The 24,923-nt window shown below is 44.8% G+C and overlaps 1 long non-coding RNA gene across 1 annotated transcript in view; it reads left to right on the top strand.

Annotated features, from left to right (window-relative positions):
* LOC121143211 overlaps window positions 1–24,923 on the top strand; it is a 585,525-nt gene that overhangs the window by 459,394 nt on the left and 101,208 nt on the right. The window lies entirely within an intron of this gene.

Here is a 24,923-nt window from a genome sequence, read left to right as displayed (position 1 = left end):
TATTAGAGCAGTTTCAGATAATTATCTCACTTCCTGACACTGAATTAGGTGGCCCCTCCCACTGTCTGCATATGAGAACAACTTACCTACAGTCTAGTCTTGGCATCATCCTACTAATAGGTGTCAGAGTTTTTTGGGGTTTTTTGTTTGTTTGTTTTTTTGTTTTTTGTTTTTATTTTGTTTTGTTTTTTCCAGACAGGGTTTCTCTGTATTGTCTTGGAGGCTGTCCTGGAACTAGTTCTTGTAGACCAGGCTGGCCTCGAACTCACAGAGATCCGCCTGCCTCTGCTTCCCGAGTGCTGGGATTAAAGGCGTGCACCACCAATGCCCGGCAGAGGTGTCAGAGTTTTTATGTAAACATCTAATCCTAAAACTGAGGCTTTTTCTTAAAGCAGGATTTCTTATCACCCAAGTTATCCTTGAATTTGCTAGGTAGCTGAGGGTGACTTTGAACTCCTGATCTTCCTGCCTTTACCACCAGAGTGCTAGGATGACAGACTCAGGGCCTTGCACGTACATGCTGGGTAAGCATGCCCCCATTGAACTATAACTTCAACTCTAAAACTCAGGCTTTCAGTCACTGTTTGGAAAACACATTCACACAAGCAGTTGTACGTGTACGTGTGCACGCAGGCACACAAGGGGGCATGCATGATCGTATGGACATACACAGTGTCTTTTGTCTTGGTTGTCTTGAAACAATGTCTTGCTGTGTAGCCCGGGCTGCCCAGACCTACCTTTATATCTTCTTACCATAAAAAAAGGCTTGATGCCTAGCCCTGAGGGGGCTGAGGATGGAGAAGCCCAGGCTTAAGGTCTGCCAAGGCCAAGCCTGTCAGAGAGGAGAAGGTGAGCTAGGGAAGCTAGAATCCAAAGTGGACAAAGGGAACTGTTTGTGAGGGATATGCAGACTGACTCTGACCCAGCATAGGCCGGCAGGGCTGAGTATCTCACTCTTCAGAGCCCAGTCTCAACATGGCTCCGCCCCTTTCTAGCATTTCATCTGTTACTGTAATTATTACCAAGTTGAGCTTTGGGGATGGGTGAAAATTAGCAGAGCAATATGGAAGCCGGCATAATTAATTGTAGGAATAATGTGGACGCTGACATAACTAACTCAAGGTCGAGGCTAATTAATCTGAATTCATACTGCTGCTCTTTGCAACTACATAAAAAGTGAAATTTTCCAGATGAGGTGGTGCATGCAAGTGCAGGATCCAGAATTCAAGGTCATCCTCAGCTACATCGTGAGTTGGAGGGTAGCCTGGGCTACCTCAGACACTGTCTCATCTGCCTCTTCCCTGAAACAGTGAATTAGGAAATTATACTACCCAGGGCATGGAGTCAGTTGTCAAGTGTCTACAGGTGCTCAGAAGTAACTACTTTCTTTGGCTACTAGACCCTTCTGCACCTGCTGATCTGCAGAAAATGCTTTGAAAATGCAGCCGCCTTCTATTAAGGGCTGTTTATGCAAATCAGACCATTCCTCAAATGTGGTTTCCAAAACCATTTTTGTAAGAAGATCACTGCTCCTGTTATATACTTCTTGTTGTGGTATCGTGTGTCTCTGTGTGCCTACACGGAATGCAGGGCTGTGCTCGTGTTAGGAGAACACTCTCCAACAGTAGCTGCACCATGGTTGTTTCCATATGTCCAGTACAACCCCGCTTTCCATATTCCTACCCCTGTCTCCTTGCATCAAAGCTGGTCCTGGTGCATTTAGTTCATACATTCGGGGGTCATTACCCTTCTTCCACATAGAACTTTACAATTTGTGAGCATATACTACTCCCCGACTAAAACCCTTCAGTACTGCACAGACATTAAAGGGGATGATGGTCTAAGCACTGTCTGCCACCATTATGCTGCATTTGTTAGGCTAACACTCGCTGCATGCCAAGAATAGGGATCGGCAGTGTTTATCCTTTGCTCCTGTCAGTTTGTCAGGTTTTCATGCAGCCTCTACCTTGAGTCCTCACGTAACCAACCAAGTGACTTGAGATCTGCTGCCCTCCCTAAGAGACAACCACATCAAGGCTTTTCCTACTTGCGTTTGTGCCTGGTGCCGTAACAGTATCTGTTCAATATTTTTTCATGCATGATTTAGAGTTTGATTGGCCTGCCAGGGGCTCCTGATGCCACAGCCACGGGACCTGGGGAATCAAGGAAGCAGGCCTGCATCTCAGATGGAAGTCACTGACTCAGGGTGGAGGACGGTTCAATGGCAAAGGACTTAGAAATGAAGAGATTTGCTGCAAGCTCATGAGAGACGATGGGACAAATGTACAAGAAGTAAGACTGATTTTAAAAATAGAAAATCGCTAGTTTCCTGGACTGGTGAATGAGAGGGCTTCATTGAAGGCCTCTTGCTTTGGAGACCACAGGGCTAGTAATGAAGGTGCTGAAGATGCCCAAGCATCCCAGAAGCAGTAGTGGGCACAGGTAGCTTTAAAGGGGGAAGTGATGAGCAGCTTGATATATATGAAACTTGGGTACCAGAGTTCCAGCGGACAATCAAACACACATCTAAGAGCTGGGGAGGTAGCTTTGCTGGTGGAGTGCTTGTGTAACATATATGAAACCCTGAGTTCCATCCCCAGTACCACATGTACAAATTGCATTTGGTTCATGTCTATAATCCCAGCACTCTGGAGATCTGACCTGAGTGATCCGAAGCTCAGTGTCATTCTCTGCTGCATATAGAGTTCAAGGCCAGCCCAAAATACCAGAAACCTGTCTCAACCAACCAACAAACAAAAAATAAAATTAGTTTTTATTGAAAGTGAAAAACCACAGAAAGATGAAGGTTTTCTGTGACGTTGATAACCAAACTTGGTGACAAAAAGGAGAAGTGAGGGAAAAAGCTAGGCCATGCCCCCAAGAGCACGTAGGAAAAGTCCTTCAAAACTCCAGGCAGCTAAGCCAAGAAGGAGTGAGCATTACAGATATGTGTGGAGGGGACAGCCAGTGCCCATACAGAGAAACATGTTCCTTAGCATTCTACTCCTCTGACTTGTTAGTCCCTGGCTATTTCCACCATCTCCCATCCAGAATGACTTGGAAGCCCTAGTGAATGATTTTATTCCCACTTTACAAAGATACTATAGCTCATACACTGCGTCTCTGCTTCAAACTTCAACCTTGAAAGCTGAACCTTTGAGTGCCACCAGTTTAGAAAACAACTCCACACTTAGCTGTTCATCAGTCTTTCCGATAACGGATTTTTTTAGGTATTGCCACTCAGGACCCATTGCAGACCTACTGAGTCATAACATCAGGTGACAGGTTTCATAGTTAGCCCTACCATGTAATAAAATTTTATTAAGAGTCACAGGTTTAGAAGTCAGGGACAGAGCTCTTCCTCCCCTCATACGCACAGACATTCACCCATCACTTCGGGAAAGGACTGGGGATTATCTTTCTCACTGCTGGGACAAAACACCAAACAAAACCAGCTTAAAGAAGGAAGGGCTTATTCTGCCCACAGCTCGAAGCAAAGTCCATCATGGCAGGGAAGTCAGTCTTGGCAGGAGCTTGAGGTGGCTGCTCACATTTTATTCACAGTCAGAAAACAAAACAGTGTGTTTATGCTCAGCCGCCTCCTCCTTTTTATTCAGTCCAGGTCTTCACCCCGTGGGATGCTGCCCCCCATTCAGGGTGGGTCTTCCACCTGACCTAGAAAATCACCCTTCCATGTGCCCTGAGGTTTGTCTCCTACTTGGTTCTAAATCCTGAAAAGTTGATATTAAGTGACTCAATCCAAGTTTCTGTGAAGTAACATTAAAAACAAAACAATAAAAACCATGCAACTTAGTGGACACTCTGAGCCTCCAACAGGCTCTCCAAAAGTTGGAGCCTGTCAGGTGAAAGCTCACTGAAGAAGCTGACTCTCAAGCAACCCTGGCAGGCCTCACATCTTCTTACACCCTACACACCACCACCCTAGGGTTTACACACTGAGGAGTTGGTGGGAAACACCAGCGTCAAGGCCTGGCGCTCTCCGCCTTCCACGGCCCGCTGCTAACTAAGCTTTTACACAGGTGTGAATCCATGGGAGCATCACTCATGTCACTTGGAGAAGCTTTAGACCCTAGAGCAGTAACTGTTCTGAACAGGAAGGGGGAGCTTAAGGAGATCTTCCCTAGAGAGGTCCACAGAGAGGATGCTGGGAAGACCGAGAAAGGCTGGGAAGAAAGAGAAATCAGAGTAGCACAAAGGCATTTTTAAACTTAACATAACTTCTATATTGAACCTCTGGGAATTTCACATCATGCACCCTAATTCTACTCACCTCCCAGTCCCTTCATATCCTCCCCTCACCCCTACAGCAACCCCACAAAAGAAATTTTTTAAATTATTTATTTTATTTGCATTGATGCTTTGCCTGCATGTATGTCTGTGAGACGGTGTCAGATCTTGGAGTTACAGACAGTTGTTAGCTGCCATGTGGGTGCTGGGAATTGAACCCAGATCCTCTGGGAAATCAGTCAGTGCTCTTAACCACTGAGTCAGCTCTCCAGCCCCCCCAAATTTTTTTTAAATCAAAACGAGCGAACAAACAAACAAAAACCTCTTCACTCCTCCATCTTTCCTGCCTCTCTAACACCTCTTCATTCATCCTGGTGGCCCTGGGAGCCATGGTGTGTCACACAGTGTACCCTTTTCCAAGGCACCTCAGATTGCTTCTGCGGGGTAAAAATGCTTTCCTCTCTCACACTGAAGACTCACTCTCCCAGTCCTTACCTGTGAACCAACACTGTATGTACAGCAATGCCTCCTCAGTTGGGGACACCATAAAACAGAGGGATCTTAGAGCCAGACAGAACTGAGTCCCACCCCAGACATGCTGTTCACTGAGCAAGTGACCTTGAGAGTTGACCCCTGAAGTCTCAGTTTCCTCTCTTCAGAACTGTTTCTACATTTGTTTACTTGTTTATTTGAGAAAGAGGGGTACAGAGAATAAGTCTGTGGGCACATGAGTGGAGGTCAGATAACAGCTCTCTGGAGTCTGTTCTCTCCTGCCATGCAGGGCTGGGGATGGAACTCGGGTCCTCAGGCTTAGCTGCAAACCCTTCACTGGCCAAACCATCGCCCAGCTGCTTATCTGAAGAATGACAGTGACATGTTTGCCTCCTAAGGTTATCTCAAGGACTAATGAGGCAATTTACATAAAGCATTTATTCAAGTGCCCTGACTGCTGGATTTTAGCAGGCTGAGGTATTATACTCCATGGCAGTTGCAAACTGAACAGGAATCTCTTGAACTGGCTTGGAAATGTGGCAGTTGCTCTGAGGAATTCCGTATTCCAGTGACTGGCTTTGAGAAGATGCATTACGTAAATTCTCAAGGTTTGTTTGTTTGTTTTTGAGACAGGTTCTCATGTAGTCCAGACTGGCCTTGAACTCCCAGTGCTTACAGTTCCAGCACTCAGCAAGTCTAAGTCACAAGCCCTGTGAGTTCAAGGCCAATCTGGACTACAAACAGTGGAGCTGGGAAGATGTCTCAGTTAGTGTGGTGGTTTGACAGAAAATGGCCCCCAGGGGTGTGGCTCTGTTAGGAGGTACAGCCTTGTTGGAGGAAGTGTGTCACTCTGGGGGCGGGCTTGGCGGCCACTTTTCTCAAGCTTCACAGAGTGCGATAGTCATTCCACTTCCTGTTGCTTGAGTCAAGATGTAGGACTCTCAGCTCCAGAGCCACATCCGCCTGCTCTCCGACATGCGCCCCTTCATGATCATAATGGACTGAGCCTCTGAAACTGTAAGTGAGCCACCTTCAGTTAAATGTTTTCCTTATAAGAGTTGCTGTGGTAGTGGTGTCTCTTCACAGCAATAGGAACCTAACTAAGACAGTAAGGCTTCTTGCATTAGCATCCTAGCCTGGATGTGCATTTGGATCCCCAGCACCCACAGTGACTGGTGGAAGAAGACACCCATTTCATGTTAGTGGTTAAGGAGCCCTTAGCAAACTGGGTGACACATAACCTGACTTGAGTTCTAAAGTCACTAATAGAAACACCAAAGACAGATCCATGTGCTATAGGTAGCTTCTCTGTTAACCTGGCACACCTGGGAAGAGGGTCCTCAGTTGAGGAATTGCTGTCATCAGTGTCTCACTTTACTGTTCCCATTGCTGTTAAGATACTATGACAAGCTGGGTGGTGGTGGTGCACGCCTTTAATCCCAGCACTCGGGAGGAAGAGGCTGGGCAGATCTCTGTGAGTTCGAGGCCAGCCTGGTCTACAGAGTGAGTTCCAGGACAACCTCCAAAACAATACAGAGAAACCCTGTCTCAAAAAAACAAAAAAGAAAAAAAAAAAAAAGATTCCATGACAAAAAGCAACTTGGGGAAAAAGAGGTTTATTTCATTTTATAGCTTATAGTCCATGATCCAAGGAAATCTGGGCAGGAAATGATGTAGAAACCCTGGAGGGATGCAGCTTGCTGGTTTGCTCCTCATGGCTTACTCAGCCTGCTTCATTATATCACCGGGACTACCAATCCAGGGGTGGCACCACCCACCAAGAGCTGGGTCCATCCACATCAATCATTAATGAAGAAAATACATTTCATACTTGTCTATAGACCAATCTTATGGATGCATTTTCTCAAGTCAGAGTCCCTCATCCCAACTGACTCTAGTTTGTGTCAAGTTGATATAAACCTAGCCAGCATAATCAGATTGGCCTATAAACATGCCCCTGGGCATTTTCTTGATTGACTGTTAATTAACATAGAAGGACCCAGTCCACTGGGGATGGTGCCACTCCTGGACAGGAGGTCCATGGACAGCATTCCTCCATGGTTTCTGCCTTGACTTCCCTCCTCAATGGACTGTAACATGTAAGATTAGGCCAAATAAATCCTTTCTTTTCCAGGTTGCTTTTGATCAGGGTTTTATCATAGCAACAGAAGGCACAGTAGGATGCTATAAAAAAACCCTCTCCTGCAAGGGAAAGCTTTGCAGGGGGCTGTGGTTTATTTGAGCTGTAGCAAAGGATCAGAATCAAGACTGGCATATTGGGCTAGGGCAATGGCCCAGTGAGTAAAAGTACTTTCTAAGCAAGCATGAGTTTGACTCCCCAATACCCTAGGCAAAAAGCTGGGCCCAGAGCTGTAATTCCAGCATTGCAACTTCTACAGTGTGTGTGGGGGGGGGTGGTAATTAGGATCACTAGGGATTGCTTACTACCAACCTAGGTCTGGGATCAGTGAGAGACCCTGTTTCAAGTGAATAAGAAAGAGAGTAACACAGCGGAACATGATGTCTTTCTCTGGTCTCCACTCAAGGATGCGCCCCAGAACACATGTGTACACTTTACCATACATATATGCACGCATGTACATAAACAGTCATATACATACATACAAACAAACAAAAATAGGATGCATGGTTTACATTAGACATGTGATAATAGTAAGAAATAGGAGCCCGGACTGTGAGAAGTGATGAAATCCAGGTGAGAGACTGTGCTGGAACTGTACTTTGAAGAGGCTGGGGTGGGGGATATAGAGGAGATTTTGAGGTTTGTGCAACAGATAAAGGTTTTACACTGAGGTTTGAAACCCTAATGAAACAGCTCAGGAAGCGGCCATGCCTCTTGGGCAGAAGCATCCAGGAGTACTTTGCAAAGGAGGTCATTAACAAGAGTGTCCTTAGAGCTCACCTGTAAATGCAATTATGATCCTTCATGAATGCACCTGAGATGCATGACTACCATGGATGTGACTGCCTGACAGTACCAAGGCCTTCTAGACTATAAAACTCCAATGCAGGGCCAGGGCGCAGCTCGATGAGGGCATGCTTTCCAGGGCATGCTTATGGAGCCCTGCATTGGATCTCTGCCACTGCATAAAATGGAACATCAAACACACCTATAATCCCAACAACTCTGGAGCTGGACGCAGGAAGATCGGAAGTTCAAGGCTGTCCTCAGCCTAGAGGTCAAAGCCAACCTGGGCAACATAAGCCTATTTATCATGAAAGACTCTAGTTCCTTATGTCTCTTAGTATTAAGTGGGACATTCTAAAGCATTTAGGTACATAATAAGACCTAAGTCGTGTCTACAAGTGTGTGTGGTTTTCTTGAGGTTTGATTTTTATTTTATTCCATTTTAAAGCTGTAATCAAAGGGGAGTGGGAAGATGGACAGCTATTTGTTTTCTATAGCAGTACATTCACTTCCACCAAGGGGTGGGTGGGGGGCTTTGATTGCACAAGTGTGGGGAAAAAAATGTTTGACTGATCATCCTTGACAAGATCTGGGCCTTTGTGTAAGAATGTAATCCATGTTTACAGTGAGCTTAGATTTGGGGCTGATTCTTAGGTTCTTGTCTATCAACATATCCCCTGGAGGAATGTGTCGTTTTCACGATAGCATCTGCTGGAGCTTGCCTGCCTTGCTGGGTGCCTTGCAGCTCCCAAGAAGGTTGAAAAATTGTGGATGAGAATCCACACCTACTTGGGATAGCCTGGCTGTTCTGTGTTCGGAATCTTGTGTTGATAGTTCAGTGAGAAAGTGCACGTCTCAGGGAATGGTTGGCATTGGATAGTATTATGGAGCTTATCTGTATACCCATGCTTAATTTTTTTTTCCAAACGCAAAGAACAGCCGCTGGCTTGAGACAGGCCCAGAGCATCCTTTATCCCAGCCCCTTTATGCTCCCCTTTTAAAGAAGCTGTCAAGTTCTCTTTCTGCTGCTGTCAGGAAAGGCCAAATCTGTGATGCCACAAAGCGGCTCCAAAAGAAAGTTTTTTGTGTTGATGTTTTTACCAAGTGAGCTAAGGAGAATTTTAGAATCATGTAATTTACTCCGGAGGCATTTACTGTACATAGCTATAGTGATGGTAATTTCCTGCATTGTTGAAGTGAAGAGATAACCATCAATCAGTTGTCAATTGGTCAATTGCAGAAGTGATGAAAAGAACCCAGTTGGAACAATCACTTCTGGGGCTACCTAGACCACTGCAAGGCTTGAGAAAAGCGTGGGAACTGGATTGCATTTTTAAAAGGGATTGGGCCAGATCACCAGAAAGGTTAATGGACATCACTGCCTGGTTAAAAAAATGGCTTTACCACTGTGCATTTTCAAGCTAAAAAAAATGAAGCTAAAAAGTAAAAATTGTTCATTAAGCTAAGGAACAGATACACAAAACCCCCAAATCCTGAAAATTAATGTTCTCTTAGTAGAGGAATAAATAATAGCTCATTTATAATGATGGCAAATTCATAACAGCTTTTATCTTAGCTCCCATCCTGGGAACTTTGAAATAACTCACTTTCCAGGTATTTTTTGTAACAAATGGGAAAATCAAATTAACCTTATTATTTTTCAAACAAACATCTGTGAATAATTTTGTTGTTAAAAGACTGTCGTTCTTCACATAAAAGTTAGGGTAACAGTAGGCTTAAGAATTCTTAACTTGCAGGAAAGGGAATGATAACTTAGAACTTGGTGCTGTGAACATTTCATGTTAATTTCTCCTACTTCTAAGACTAGCAATGGTATAGATTTATTCTGGGACAGTCCCACACACATAGTGTTGTTTGGGTTTGGGGAGGGTGTTTTGTTGTTTTGTTTTGTTTTTTTACTGTGGTAGGTAATAAAAAGGATTACAGGCCCCCAGAAGGACACGACACCATCAGTGTGCAATCCAGCCCATGGTTTCTTGGATACCGTATTGTCTATTCTGTTCCGCTATGTGAAAAATGTTGAATATCAACAATGGGTTTCAGTGCTGTATTGTTGAGTTTTGTATGAACTAATCTAGCTTCACTAAAAAAAAAAGAAAGAAAGAAAGAAAAGAGAGAAAGGAAAGAGGAAAGAAAGAAAGAAGAAATAAAAGGAAAGGAAAAAAAGACAGCTTTGGACAAAAGTCCACAGCCAGTGTGTTCCGAGTCCCTGCACAGGGCTGGCTGTGGCGCGGGACACTGTCCTGCTGTCTGTCTGTCCACACTTAGCTGGCTCCTGTCTCCAGGTGCGTGACCACACCCTTGCACCCAACCTTGATGCCCTGGTGGGGAAAGTCCTAGGACTTGCAGCTGGGACGGGCCTCACCACAAGAGCTCTGTGCAGTGCTGAGAAGGTAAGCGACTGCGCAGCTACTCTGCCCGGGTGGGCTGGCCCAGCTCGGAAACTTTGTAGAGAATCGTGGATTTCTAACTTTCACTTCTCTCTCCTCCTCCTCTTTCCTGTTCTCTTTCGTCCTCTAGCAAATCTGGCAGATTTCTCCAGAAAAGTGGCCATCCATGGCATGAGTGAAATTCTCTCTCTATTCCAGTGAGTAATTGACTTGTAACTAAAAAATTAAAGTGGCTGCCGTGTGGAGTGCAGCGAGAGCCGGGGCTGGCACAGGTGCCGCTTGCTCTTTAGCCTGGAAAGGAAAGGGCTTAACCTGTGATTAAGTTTCAAGTCAATTGACCTCAACATGATAGCACATAATTCTCCCTTGCCTCCCGAGAGGCCCAGGTTCCTCTGGTGACCCTGGTTCTGACACCTGCTCTGTTAATGTCTTATGGTGCAGGGTTGCTCTTTTTGTTTAAAAATAAAGTGACTACCCAAGAGTTCAGGGTAAATACCAGTGGTGTAGACCACAACTGTTTTTAAAATAATGCTCAGGTTGGTTTTTTTGTGTGTGGGCTTTTTTAATGCACTAACTCTAAGTTCATATAAATTATTCTTGTACATTTTTAAACTCTGAATTTATAGGAAATTCCCTTAGCTGCTAGGGATACAAAACATCTGGGTCAGAGACTTGCAGGCAAGTAAGGGTGTGAGGAAATTGGTGTAAAGTGCTCCTCGGTTCTGATCTGTCCCATTTCACAAACTAGCCATGCCCCAATCTTTGCTTAGTTTTGAGCTCGCGGATAAATAACAACATTGTTTCTCCAAGTTTCTGGAAATAGGATAAAAGTCTATTCAGTGTACACGGAGTGCCCCACTTGAGTTTCAGAGTCCAACTGATATGTACTAGCCAAAAGCAAAAGAAATCCGTGACATCTAAAAGGACCACTCAAACTCTCCATTCTTTTTACATGAGCCAGTTGTGTGCTAAGAGTCCCTGTAAGATCCAAGCAGCTACAGGCCAATGTGTCTTCTTCTTTTCCTTGACTCAGAAATTGAAAGAACATGCTGATGGTGGGTGCTCGTCCCATTTTGGTGCTAGGCTGTGACAAGCTTTCCGGAGCCATTCTGACCCTCCGCTTCTCGCGACGAGCCTGAATTTTCCCCCTTCCTTGGCCATCACTGTCAGTCAATTATAGGATTGAACTGAACCAGAAAATCTGGTACAGTCTGGTAATTAGTACAAAGGGTTTCCAGTCTAGTGTGAAGACGGAGATGCAGGAGCCCCAGCAGCCCCAGTAGCCCCAGAAATCGTTTTGATTGGACATGGACATTGCCTTTTAGTGCTGCCTGGTGACTTCCTAAAGATAATACCTCCTGCCCTACAGGTCTTCCTTCAAGTACATTATGGGCCTTTTTAAAAGTCGTGTATGTGTGTGTGTGTGTGTGTGTGTGTTTGTGTGTGTGCGTGTGCATGTGTGTGCTCGTGCATGTGTGTGTTTCTTTTTTTAGAACCCACTTCTCCCATTTTTAGACTGTCATTTTTGCCTATCAAACAGACACATTTTGACTTGCCCAACAAAGAACCAAGTTATCAACACCCGCAGAAGCTGACATTTTTAATTCAGGCTTCATTATGGCTTTAAATTATGACAGTGAAGTACAAAGACGTTTTAAGGGTTTTTTTTTTTTCATTTTTTTTTAAATCCAGCATTGGGATGTTTATCTTTCTTTTGTAGTCATACTTCCCTCTCTACCTTTTTTCTTGGTAATATGTAATTAGCATTATCAAAACCATCAGCTATCATCCCTTTTGACTTTTGACCTTTACTTCTTTTTTACTACATCTCAAACTAAAATGAGAAAAAAATACATAACAGATCTTAATTAGCTATGTTAGGGTTGTTAAAACAATGACACGTTTTCACGTATGAATGTCTTAAAATAGAATAAGAATAGGTAAATAACAGATCTTATAGTAAAATAACAGCAACAAAATTAAGCTCATGAAATCATTTTGTGAGTTGATACTAGCTGCAAGTGTGGTTGTACTATGTTTATTTCATCACACATTTTAATTATGTTCTGAAGACAGGGTTCATTGGCAATGCTGGTTTGGGATAAATTGTGGATGTTTTAGGGTGGGATTTTTTTTTTACATAAGCAAACATCCTCTTTGATTCAGAATCACAATGACCTAGTCTAGTATCAGATAAGATGAAAGAGTTTGGTAACCTCTCAATGTGGCTAATGCCTGCCTCAAAAAGATAGATATAGGTCTATGTGAGAACAAATTGGAAGATGCTGAGTACAAAATTACAGAACCAGCAGGTCCCAAACTAAGACAAGCAGAAAACACAAGGTTCTTCATTTCAGTCCCAAGATTCCTGTCTTTAGAACAATCCACACTGAGATCCGCACAGACACGTGTGTCCTGCATCCTGTAAAGGAAGATTAACCCCCATCTTGCTGTAGTGTTAAGGATGTGTTTTATCCTGTGTACATCTTAAGAAAATAGCCATGTTATCGTGCCTGCTGCTGATCCTTACATCTCTGACTTTGCTATTACATTACGAGAAGGTTAATGTTGCTTTTGTAGCTCTGTCAGGAGTAAAGCGTTTTCCCCATAAACATGTTGTGATTTCCAAGGCTGTTTGTGAAACAGTACTTCTGTTGAAATAGTTCTGTATTCATTTCTCCATTGTTTATTAATCATGGCACAGTGTTATGCTTTGAGAATAAGCATATTTATGTAATTAACACTTTTTGTTTTTAGCCAAACCTTGCTCATTAAAAGCTAAGAGGGTCTCAGAGAACAATATAAGTAGGAGACTTCTCTGAGACGATATTTGCATTCAATTTGAACTTGCTGTCAAGTTTATGTGTTCAACTATATCCATAAATTCACTAAGCACATTCTGGTAGTATTTTCTTTATATTTTTTGATAAACCTAAGCTATATGTTGAAATTACAAAGGTGCTTGCCACATGTAATACAGTACATTTTGGTACTCCAAAACTAAAAGCTACATGGGTCTGGATAAAATTATAGGGGGACCACAAGCTTCAGTATGGATATGCACACTCTTTTTCATTTCATTCTTATTCCAAGAAGCAAGAGTAAAACTTTTTCTATGTTTTTATTTTTTAAATCAACACATAATGTATTAGATACCACAGGACGTATTTCAACAGAATGTGTTTTCACAGACAAGCAACATGTCCCCTACCTCCTCAACCCCTTTTTCCCCTGTTAGCCTCCCCCATGCCCTAACTCTTTTCTGCTTTTGGAAGAGTAAAACTTTAGAAGGTTATTAAGCCTTGTGATTTTCAAACTAGGGTTTTTGGAGAACACTCAGGCTATCGGGAGCAGGAGGCTGGTGACTGGTTCCTTGAGCCCAGAGAACCTGTGCCATTGAGTGCTGGAGGGGTACAAAGTGAAGAGTTACTGAGATCACATTTTACATAAGAATGCAAGATTTGTTCACTGAGCTGGTGACATTTTCAACTTTTCTCAATCCTGAACTATGGTAGACTTTCCACACCTCATGAGTCATTGAGAGAAATAGCTGTGTTCAAAATCAAGACATGAGTTTGTACCAAAACCAGCCCTTTGTTTCAGGAGTACTATCATTTCTGGGTCCATAATTGTGTTATAAGAGTATTGATTCATCTTATTTCCTAAGAATGTAATATTTTGGAGGTGTTTTTTAAAATCTGGTTGTGGTTTTTTTAAAGGCACAGAACATAAAGATGACCAGTATAGGCATTTTAAAGTGCATGGTTCATTGACTTTAACTTGGAAGGATGTTTTTTTCAAAGTGCAGAATTTTAATTAGGACCTAAGTTCAAATGTAAGAAACCTAAAATAAATAAAAGTAAATTGAGGTACAAATTTTCCCAAAATGTATTTGATGTAATGCAATTCCCACAAGCTATGACATGTGATAGGATAACATGGTCAAAATATTTAGGGGAATAGAGCATACTACGTCTGTAGGCAACTCATAGTGAAAGTTGGAAAACACAAGGGGAAAGTGTGTGTGTGTGTGTGTGTGTGTACAATCAGGAGTGAAGTCTCTGAATACATATACATATTATCTATATGTGTATGTGGTTTGTATGTAGTATCTGCATGTTTCATTACATATACACACACACATACACACATGCACATGCACACACAGCTTTTGTGCAAATTTGCTGTCTTTATTCTTCAAGCCTAATATTTTATTGAACATATTTCAGGAACCTCTTGAGTTGAATCTTTGCTGATGGGACAAGAGCCAAAACAAAGTCCCACAAGCAATGTTTACGCTATTTATGTTAGCTATGTGTGTTTGCCTCTATCTTCATCTTGTAGAAAGCAAATGCCATTTATTCGATCACTCAGCAAATAGTTAAGCCCAGTGCTCGGGTGCTGGGAGTACCCGAGTCAGTGAGGCAAGAAAAGCCCATTGGCCACAGTGCTGGCAGTCCTGGCGAGGGTCGCTGCAGATACAAAGTCGGGCATTAGCTCACACAGTTCTGGGTACTTTTGACACCAGTTTGATTTGGCTGTGCTTGTTTTGCTTTTCCTGATTTTAAACTGAGAGAAGAAGGAATGGAGGTGGGGGGGGACCCACCAGTGCAGAAGTTCCAGTGTGGTCTAACTCCTGAGGACCACCTACACGCCAGGGGACACCTCTGAGGTCCTTCTGTGGTGATGTGAAAATGTGTGCATGTGTCATTTGGAAGGAGGAGATGAGGAAGCACAGCCAGCTTCCTGAGCTCAGCCCTCACTGGACCCCTTAGCTGTTGGATTGCCTTTCAGACATGAAGGGTTCTTTCTGGGGCTGGCAGGAGATCTTCAGTCAAAAGCCTGCATATCTTGTCTGCCATAACTCAGAATGTCTGTCAGTCAGATTCAACTCCTGGTGGTACAATGGGTCCTATCTCAGGAAGTGTTTTCTCTGACTGTCCATTCAGTCCTCTCAAGCTATAACCTCCATGGTGGGTGGTGGTGGTCCATGCTAGTGACACGCAGTACAATTAGAGTGTGGATGCAGCTAATATGTGATCTTCAGACCTTCTTCATGTCTCTGGAGCATAAGAACAGAGAATGTGATACTAACCAGAGAAGCTTCTGAAAGCAGCCAGAGAATTCTACCTTCTTGTTGGATTGCTCTCTGGGGATCCACCCAGAGGCAGAATATTGACTCCTGTGTTCATGCTTTTGCTCAGAGACGTGAAAAGCTGTAGAAGTTTCAAAAGTCAAAGGGAGAAAAAAACTTGTAACGGAGAAGAAATGAGTCCCTGTGTCCACTTTAGCATCTGCCTTTGCTGTCACAGGGTCCCTGTGTCCAGTGTAGTGTCTGCCTTTGTTGTCACAGGGTCCCTGTGTCCAGTGTAGTGTCTGCCTTTGCTGTCACAGAGGAGTCAAAGGCAAGTCTCTAAACCACGCTTACTCTTTCGGATGTTGTGGCTTGGTTTATTTCTTTGCTCCCTCTTGTTAGTTTCAGTAATTCTATCCTTGGGGCACTATTAGGAAACATGAGAGAAGGACTTGGGAAAGAATTTGGGGAGCTCAAGGGAAAATTCAGCTCTATCTGTTTCTGCCTAGTTAGCTTAGATCAATTTTCTAATCCATTCTCCTGTGTCATCTACCTATTGATACATGCTGGGCCTCAAAGTGCTGGCTCCTTTTTACTCCTTTAATTAACTTTTAAAATCAATTATGGTTATTTGTATAGATTCCTATTCCCGCTTCTCTTTACCTTTGCATGGCTTGGGCTTTTGCTTTGTTTTGCCTTTTTGGGGTTTTGCTTTTTGTTTGTGCTACCCATTATTGTGAATTAACAGTATCTTCCTTCCACCTCTTAAACTAGAGAAACTATTAGCTAATAAGAGGCTAAATGAGCCTGAGTATAGGGATGCTGGGATCCTTAAATTATTTAAATTGAAAAATGGCTGGTTTTACAATCAGAAAAACTCAAGTGGACTATAAGCCCTACTTGACCGTTCCCTTCTCTGGATGATCCTGTAATGACAGCTGGAGTTATCTGCCGTCCACATCACTGTCCACAAAAGCTGCTGCTGTCTTAGGGAACCAATCCTGTGGGGGGAAGGGGGAGGCTGAGGCCAGGCCAGGTCAGGGAAGAGGACCCTGGAGGATGGGAAATTTTACCAGAATGTGAAACAGATTCTAGTTGCATAAAATCTCAGTGAAAGACGACAGATCTGACAGTACAGGCCAGGGGTGACCCCCCCCCCCCAGTGAAGGCCCAACAACTCTCATGGAGGGAAGCAGATGGGACACCGAGAGCAAGAGACTCACAGAACTCGACACAGTCTCCTGCCCTGAAAGGCTTGCAAGCTTCCCTCAAGCATCCCTGCCTTTCTCCTGAGTTGTTTTTAATTGTGTATGTTTTGTGGTGCAGGGGTTTGTGCACCTGTGAAGGCCAAAGGTTGACACCGGACATCTTGTTCTATCACTTTACACTCTACTTTTTGAGGCAAGCTCTCTAATGGAGCCTGGGCTTCACTGAGTGAGAAAATGCATCATGATTTCAAGGATGACCTTGAACTTGCTGTAACTGATTATTAACTGCCACCTGAACAGCAAGAACTGCAGATCATTTCACATTTCTTGCAAGCTCAGTGCTAGTCAAGACCAACCTCATGAAATTAAATGAACTCTCTCTCTCTCTCTCTGTCTCTCTCTCTCTCTGTCTCTCTCTCTCTCTCTGTCTCTGTCTCTCTCTGTCTCTCTGTCTCTCTGTCTCTCTGTCTCTCTGTCTCTGTCTCTCTCTCTCTCTCTCTCTCTCTCTCTCTCTCTCTCTCTCTCTCTCTCTCTCTCTCTCTCGGGCTGAAGAGATGGATTGGGTCTTAGGAGAACTGCTGCTCTTACAGAGGACCTGGGTTTGGTTCCCACTACTTTCATTGTATCTTACAGTCTTCTATAACTCCAGTTCCAGGAAATGGGATCAATGTCCCTCTTTTGGCCTCCAAGAGCATACAACATACATACATGCACATATGCAGACAATACACCCATGCACATAAGATAAAAATAAACCAAACCCAGGCATGGTGGTGCACGTCTTTGATTCCAGCACTCAGGAGGCAGAGGCAGGCAGATCTCTGTGAGTTTGAGGCCAGCCTGGTTTACAGAGTGAGTTCCAAGACAACCAGGGCTACACAGAGAAATCCTGTCGAGGAAAAAAGAAAAGAAAGATAGAAAGGGAGAGAGACGGGGGGGGGGAGAAAGAGAAAACGGCAGTCAAGCATATAGAGAAAATAAATCACAGGAATTCTTGCGTTCCTGGAGCTCCCTGAGACGTGAGCTGGGGTGCCTTTGAGCATCTCTGGCTCTCAGAAGTGCTTCCTCCATTGAAGCTGTGCTTCCAACCTGAGTTTCTATGGAGCTACATGTCATAGTGCTGGCAGAGTGCAAGAGTGGACCCAAAGAGCCATGTGACACCAGAGTTGTTACTAGATGAACATCATTGTACAATCATGAGAAGTTCCATTGTCTTACCACTTGGACTGTTGGTGTATGTTAAGTTGAAAACACAGCTATTTTTGAAATTGTTAGTGTTCAAATGCAGTAATTTTCTCACAGTGGTTTTTAATGTACAAAATTCAGAGCACAGCCAAACTCATTAAGTCAGGAACTTTGCAGATAAAACCCATGTGTCAACATGTTCTGAGCTCCACGGGCAACTGGCAACCATGCCTAAGGTAGAAAGAGCCGCAGGCCAAAGAACAGAAGCAGGCAGGACAGGGGAAATCGGAAAGGGTGAGAGCACAGGTTATATGGCACTAGTTATGTCTGTACGCTGTCAGTTTGTCTGTCTGACAGTCTCCACTCCTTGCTTCTATGCCTTGGTCTTTGGGCACCCAGTGAGTCAAAGGCAAAGGAAGCTGCAGCTTCTCCATAGCGTCAAGATTTCTGTTAAAGATGGTAGACAGATAGATAGATAGACAGACAGAAAGACAGACAGACAGAGAATATACATAGATGATAGATAGATAGGTAGATAGATAGATAGATAGATAGATAGATAGATAGATAGATAGAAATGGATAGTAAACAGTTGAGGGAGATGGCTCAATCTGTAAAGCACACAAATGCAAAGACCTGGGTTCAATCCCTATGGTCCACGTGAAAAGCTAGTGTGTGTCTTTAATCCCAGTACTAGTGAAGACTCCTGGGGCTTAAGAGCTAGCCAGTGTAGGCTAATCAGTGCACTCCAGGTTCAGTGAGAGTCCCTGTCTCAAAAATAAAGTAAGATGTGGTGGTGCTCACCTTTAATCCCAGCACTTGAGAGGCAGAAGCAAGCAGATTATCTATGAGTTCAAGTCCAGCCTGGTCTACACAGAGAGTTCCAGATCAGCCAGGGCCACATAGCAAGACCCTGTTGCAATAAATAAATTAATTAATAAAGTGAGGGCTGGTCTGATGGTTCATTAAAGGTGTTTCCTGTCAAACTCAAAATCCAAGCTCAATCCCTGGAATCTGCATGGTGACAAGAGAGAACCGACCCCCTCAAGTTGTTCTCTGACCTCCAAAGGCACAACACAGAATGTGTACATGCATACACACCATATTCACACACTAAGACAATAATAACTTTTTAAATTAGTAATAAGGTGGAGAGCAAGCTAAGAGAACATTTGACATCAACCTCTGGCCTTCACACAGATGTTTGTATATACACACACTCACAGCATACTCAGTCCCATACATCTCAGACCCTATCCAGGAAGGCCACTGTGCACTCCTCTCTCTGTCCAGACAGGTAGACAAATCATAACATAAGCCTCTCAAGAATATGCACATTCAGTTGAGTGTCTTAAATGTACTCTAGACAAGGGCAGCAGAGGGAGTTTTTTAAATGGTGGAGTCTCCGCCGAGAACCTGGTGCTCATGTGACCCATACTCCAACCATGTAAGAGAAGGCTGCACCCCCATTTTTCAGACAAGCCACCATGAAACTGTGGAGGAGGAAAGCTGTCTGAAATCTCAGGGCTAGTGTGGGCCCCTGTTCTGGAGTTTTTACCCCTAAGACAGATGGAAACCTGACCAGGGGTCACCCTCACTATTCATGGGCAGCTGTCTATGTCAAAAGAATGTTCCATTCTGTAGGTGGAGAATCAAATTAGTATGCTAATTGTGTTCTGCACCCGTGTTCGTAAGCGGGCATTATATTCACAGAACAGGGAAGAGTCTTTCTATGCCGACACCAGCGTGGCGTTTGTCCTCTTTTGAGGCGTCACCACCGATTTGAGACTATTGGAGTTGATTTAAAAAAAAAAAGAGTTGGAATTGGTAAGAGCAGTCAGCTATGCATCCCTAAGTCCAAGCTCCAGTGAAACTTTGGAAGTAGGGCACCACTCCTTACAACATTTCTCAAAATGCAAATCAGCCTGAATGAGTATGACAGAAAAAAGAGGTAAAGTGTATCCGTGAAGCCCTGGACTATTATAGTAGCACAACTGAGATCTGGCTTTGGCCCCAAAAGCTTGCAGCCATCTGTTCCGTTTGCTGTAGACTTCCCAAGAAGAAACTTCTGGCTCCGTAAGAGCAGCCTGAGATGGGACCAACTGTAGACCGACCCCAGGAAAGCCATCATTTATGTATTCAGCAGCTATTTCCCAGGTACTCCTCTTGTACATGGGTCTTCCCCTTTCCCACCTGGCTGTCTCTCCTCCTCCCTCTCCCCTTCTTGCTCCCATTCCTGCGGCACTACCCTCGTGGGTGAAAACTGCCTTCGAGGTCCTCCGTGCTCAAGAGAGGCGAGGCCGCTCTTGACAGTTCTTTCTGTTAACAGGTGGTTTTCCAGGGTGCTGTGTGCTGTGATACCAGAGCCTCCATGCCTCCCTCCTCCAGCCAGCTGGGCACACAGCAGCCCTTCCTCTCTCCCATAGGCAGACCCCGTCCTTTTCTGAGCCGCGCCCCACACCCTCAGCATTTGGCAGCTCCGTGATGAAGGCGGATCTGGCTAGACAACAAGGCCCAGGGATGAAGAGGCCTGACACTGAATGGGAAGGGGCTGGGTTTGTTTTGAGCCACCTGGCATCTGAGAAGGGCATTGAGAATAGACCTCGAGTCCCCTCATTTGAATTCCTCTCAAAGCCAGTGTGAGTTTTGGGAGACTTCTGGCTTTTCCTTGGGTCCCTTTCAGTCGGTTGCATTTGAGCTTCAGTCACCATCAAGCTATGACATAATTCATCACTTACGGAGCATTTATTAGACACCTACTGTGTACCAGAGTGCCGCTAGGCACTAGGGGTATTCCACCTGGAAACCTAGCCTCTGCCCTCAGGAGGCTAACGCACCACTGACAGGAGCAGAGAGAATCTGTTCATTAGATAGTTCGATATTTAATTGCAGTTACAGGGTCCTAAGGTAAACTGACATCAGAAGGACAGGCAGCAGCTAGCTAGTCAGGCAGGCAGGGAAAGGAGGCTCTGCAAAATCGTGTGGGGATCTGGCCCCCATGCAGATTGCATGGCTGAGAGCTGCCTTGCTCCCTTTTGCGGCATTGCCAAGGTGGGAAACACTTTGAGGATTCCGTGGCAAGCTGCCTGTACCACCCTGCAACCCCAGGTGAGAAAACACATGGGCATGGAATGAGAGAAATCATTTCCACACATGTTGGCATCCTCTGAGACTGCACAGGCTGTGGTATGATCCCTCCCTGCTGACACCGAATCTTCACCTGGGTGCTTAGTGGGTGAGCATCTGACTCATCCACGAGCATGCTGGAGCCCAGTAGTTTCCAGTCTGGAAATGGCCACCAACTGGACTTCTTTGGCTCGATCCCAAAACCCTGGATGAAAGAAAGGGGATTAGAAAAACTAGAAATGAGTGAAGGAATTGCAAATGGCCTTCTCTGCGGGGGTGGCTTGACACATACCTATATGGCCTCTTACCAAGCCAGCCTTTCCTTTTGTAAGCTCATGAAGCACCTTCCCTGACTCAACCTGCAGTTTTGCATTAACTTCCTTTTCCCCATTCTCCGCTAATTAAATTCTGGTTCCTAAAACCTCCATTCTAGCTTCTAGTCCCCTTCCCCACTATCCCAACTCCACTGTGCCCTCCTGGCTTCTGCTTATCACCACTAAATCTTATCACAGCTATAATAATAATAATAATAATTGATTTACTTATCTGACTCACCTACTTCTTGAGGGAAGACTCTTCTTAAGAAGAAGACTCATGTTTTAATCATCAGCGAATGCCCTGGTCCCCAGCAGAGCGCTTACAAAGGAACCCATTGAATGGATTAGTGTTCCCACAAGGTGGCTACTTCTCAGCCTCTGGAAGGCATAGCGGCTTCCGATTCTGTACATCCAGTAAACAAGCCTGGGTTTGTATGTAGGAAGCTTCTGACCTGTTAAAACCGATGCCACTCCCAAGCCAGAAATGAGGACGGAGTAAGCTGTGGCTGGCAGAACATCTGGCAATTGATAAACACTTAATAGTGACCTGCTATAAAAAGGAGGTGCTTGCCTGGTACCAAGCCTGCTGACCTAAGTTTGATCCCCAGGACCCAGGTGGTAAAGAGAACTGACTCCCACAAGGGATTCTGATTTCCACATGCTCACCATGATACACGTGTACATGTGTGCACAAGCATGCACATGTGCATGAACACACAACTACAAATAAAGAAATATGAAAAAGAATAGCATGGATCAATGTAGTATAATTCAGGCAAACCAGCAAGCTCTAAGTTAGTCTGACTGACTATCAGGACATCTCCTTTTCCAACCAGACAAAACTTCACCCTGTATATGGAACAGTCAGTTAAGAACAGAAGTGTGTTCAAGAGGAAGCACTAGCAGGGCACGGTGGCACACACCTCTATTCCCAGCCCTGGGAGGTAGAGCAGGCAGATCTCTATGAGTTCATAGCTAGCCTAGTCTACACAGCAGATTCCAGGTCATTCCAGGCTAGACAGGAGACATTACCTTGGAAAGAGACTGGTGGGAGGGGAGTTGGGGCAGGGAAGGAAAGGGGGCAGGGACAACAGAGGGCAATAACTGAAGAAGAAAGAAGAAACTTGTGGCCGGTTGTTGGTGGTGCACGCCTTTAATCCCAGCACTCAGGAGGCAGAGGCAGGTGGATCTCTGAGAGTTCTAGGCCAGCCTGGTCTACAGAGTGAGTTTCCAGGACAGCCTCCAAAACAATACAGAGAAACCTTGTCTCGAAAAACCGAAGAAGAAAAAGAAGAAGAAGAAGAAGAAGAAGAAGAAGAAGAAGAAGAAGAAGAAGAAGAAGAAGAAGAAGAAGAAGAAGAAGAAGGAAGAAGGAAGAAGGAAGAAGGAAGAAGAAGAAGAAGAAGAAGAAGAAGAAGAAGAAGAAGAAGAAGAAGAAGAAGAAGAAGAAGAAGAAGAAGAAGAAGAAGAAGAAGAAGAAGAAGAAGAAGAAGAAACTTGTGATCTGGAAAAGATGCATTAGAAATTCCAAAGAACACCAAACTTTCTTCACAGCTCTCCTCACACTCTCACAGCTCTCCTCACAGCTCTCCTCACTCTCACAGCTCTCCTCACTCTCACAGCTCTCCTCACACTCTCACAGCTCTCCTCACACTCACAGCTCTCCTCACACTCACAGCTCTCCTCACAGCTCTCCTCACACTCACAGCTCTCCTCACACTCTCACAGCTCTCCTCACAGCTCTCCTCACACTCACAGCTCTCCTCACTCTCACAGCTCTCCTCACACTCTCACACTCTCCTCACACTCTCACAGCTCTCCTCACACTCTCACAGCTCTCCTCACACTCACAGCTCTCCTCACACTCACAGCTCTCCTCACACTCACAGCTCTCCTCACACTCACAGCTCTCCTCACACTCACAGCTCTCCTCACACTCACAGCTCTCCTCACACTCACAGCTCTCCTCACACTCACAGCTCTCCCTCACACTCCTCACTACAGCTTTACCCTCACTCTCTTATTCCACATTGCTCCAAAGCTTTTTCCTCATATACTCCCCAGCTCACACACACACAGAGAGAGAGAGAGAGAGAGAGAGAGAGAGAGAGAGAGAGAGAGAGAGAGAGAGAGAGAGCTTCCCTCACACTTCCCCCAGCTATTTTCTCTCACTTCCTCTCCAGGTAGTCTCTCATACTTGTCCCCAGGTTTCCTCATAGGTTGCGGTTGCCCTGAGTTCTCACATACTCTACCTGTCCCCTCACATTTTCCTCAGCCATATATATATATATCCCTAAGCTTTCCTCTCACTACTCCTCTGCCCTGTTTTTCAAACTGCCCCCAGGTTCCTGCCTCACACGTAAGTAGTAAGTATACACAGTCACCGTTGGGTATATATAGTGGCATACACACACATCGATGGTTGTGTTGTATACTTGCTGTTTCCTGAAATAACTGATTTTAAACAGGACCCATAACTTTTGATAAAACAAGAGAAAGTTCCTTCAAGGTGAACTCTCCCTTCCTCCCTCTCTGGCTGTGATTATTCAAGTTAGGCACGAACCCTGCCATGATCCCTGTGGCCCCCAGGGCAAACCCTCTTCTCTTTTAACTTTCAACACTTTTTTTTGAGACAACAGGATTTCTCTGTGTAGCTACAGCTGTCTTGGAACTCATTCTGTAGACCAGGCTGGCCGCAAACTCAGAGATCCACTGCCTCTGTTTCCAGAGTGCTGGGATTAAAGGCGTGCGCCCCGCAACTTTCAACATCACTCACTCAGTCCTACCTACCCTGCTTCTGGAGTAAAAACTTTGAAATGAGCCATCCTGAAGTAGGGTATAGGAGTGTGTGCTTATAAACTTGATATTCAGGAGACTGAGGCAGGAGGATGAGGGTTTGGAGGCCAGTCTGGTGGCCCTGTCTCCAAAGAAGACAAGAGAAACAGACAGTGAGGGTTATAAGGATGCACAGCAGTAATCCCAGCACTCCAGAGGAGGATCAGGAATTTGTTTCCATTCATCCTCAACTACAAAGTGAGTTCCAGGACAGCCTGGGCTAAAGGAGACTTCATTGTTGTTAAGGTGGGGAGGGTGTCACTGTGTCTGTGTCTGCATGAGTCTTTCTTTTTTTGAGGACTTGGTAAGAGGAATCAGAAAATGTTTTGTGAAGGGACAGGGGGAGAAACAGATAAATAGTAAAAGGTTGCTGACTTTTCTTCCTTGCTTTTCTTTGGTTTTGACTTGTTAGGTTGCTCTAAGTTGTTTTATGACAGGATCTCCTGTACTCAGGCTTTCTTCAAATTCCCGGTGTAGCCGTGGCTGGCCTTGAACTCCAGCATGCCTGGATTACAGCTGCGCACATGGTTTCTAACTTTGCCTGCCTTATTCTGCACATGCCCTCCATCTCTCCCCTCCTCTGGATTAGGGCGCCTGCCTTCTCTGTACCCTTGCAGCCAGTGGAGTCGCTCTTGGCATGCTAACTCTGCCTCACTGGCACATGGACATTTTCTGAAAGTGGGTCCTGTTCAGACCTCTGCCCTAAGCTCTGCTCACTTCACTCGCGCCCGGGCACCTGCCTCTGGGGAGCCCCTGCACCTGCTGGCGGCTCTCCTGCCTGAGTCTCGAGGAGCACATTCAGGGAATATGAGACCCGGCACGTACCTGCTCCCTGCCTGTTTTCTCTCCCAGAACACCCAGTTTGTCTTTAGAAATGAGAGCCGGACGGCAGCAGTGAGTTCAGCTTCTCTCGGTAGCTTGCATGCCCTTCGCTGCCTGTTTTTGTCTGTATCAGGGGTCCTCAACCTTTCTCATGCTGTGACCCTTCAATACAGTTCCTCCCGTTGTGGTGACCCCCAACCATAAAACTATTTTTGTTCTTACTTCATAACTGTAATTTTGCCACTGTTATGAATCCTAATGTAAATACCTGTTTTC

The sequence above is a fragment of the Mesocricetus auratus genome, unplaced genomic scaffold (genome assembly GCF_017639785.1).
Source record: "Mesocricetus auratus isolate SY011 unplaced genomic scaffold, BCM_Maur_2.0 Super-Scaffold_100011, whole genome shotgun sequence".
Lineage (NCBI taxonomy): Eukaryota > Metazoa > Chordata > Mammalia > Rodentia > Cricetidae > Mesocricetus > Mesocricetus auratus.
The sequence above is the reverse complement of the archived record's forward strand: the minus strand, read 5'-3'. Positions and strand labels throughout refer to the sequence as shown.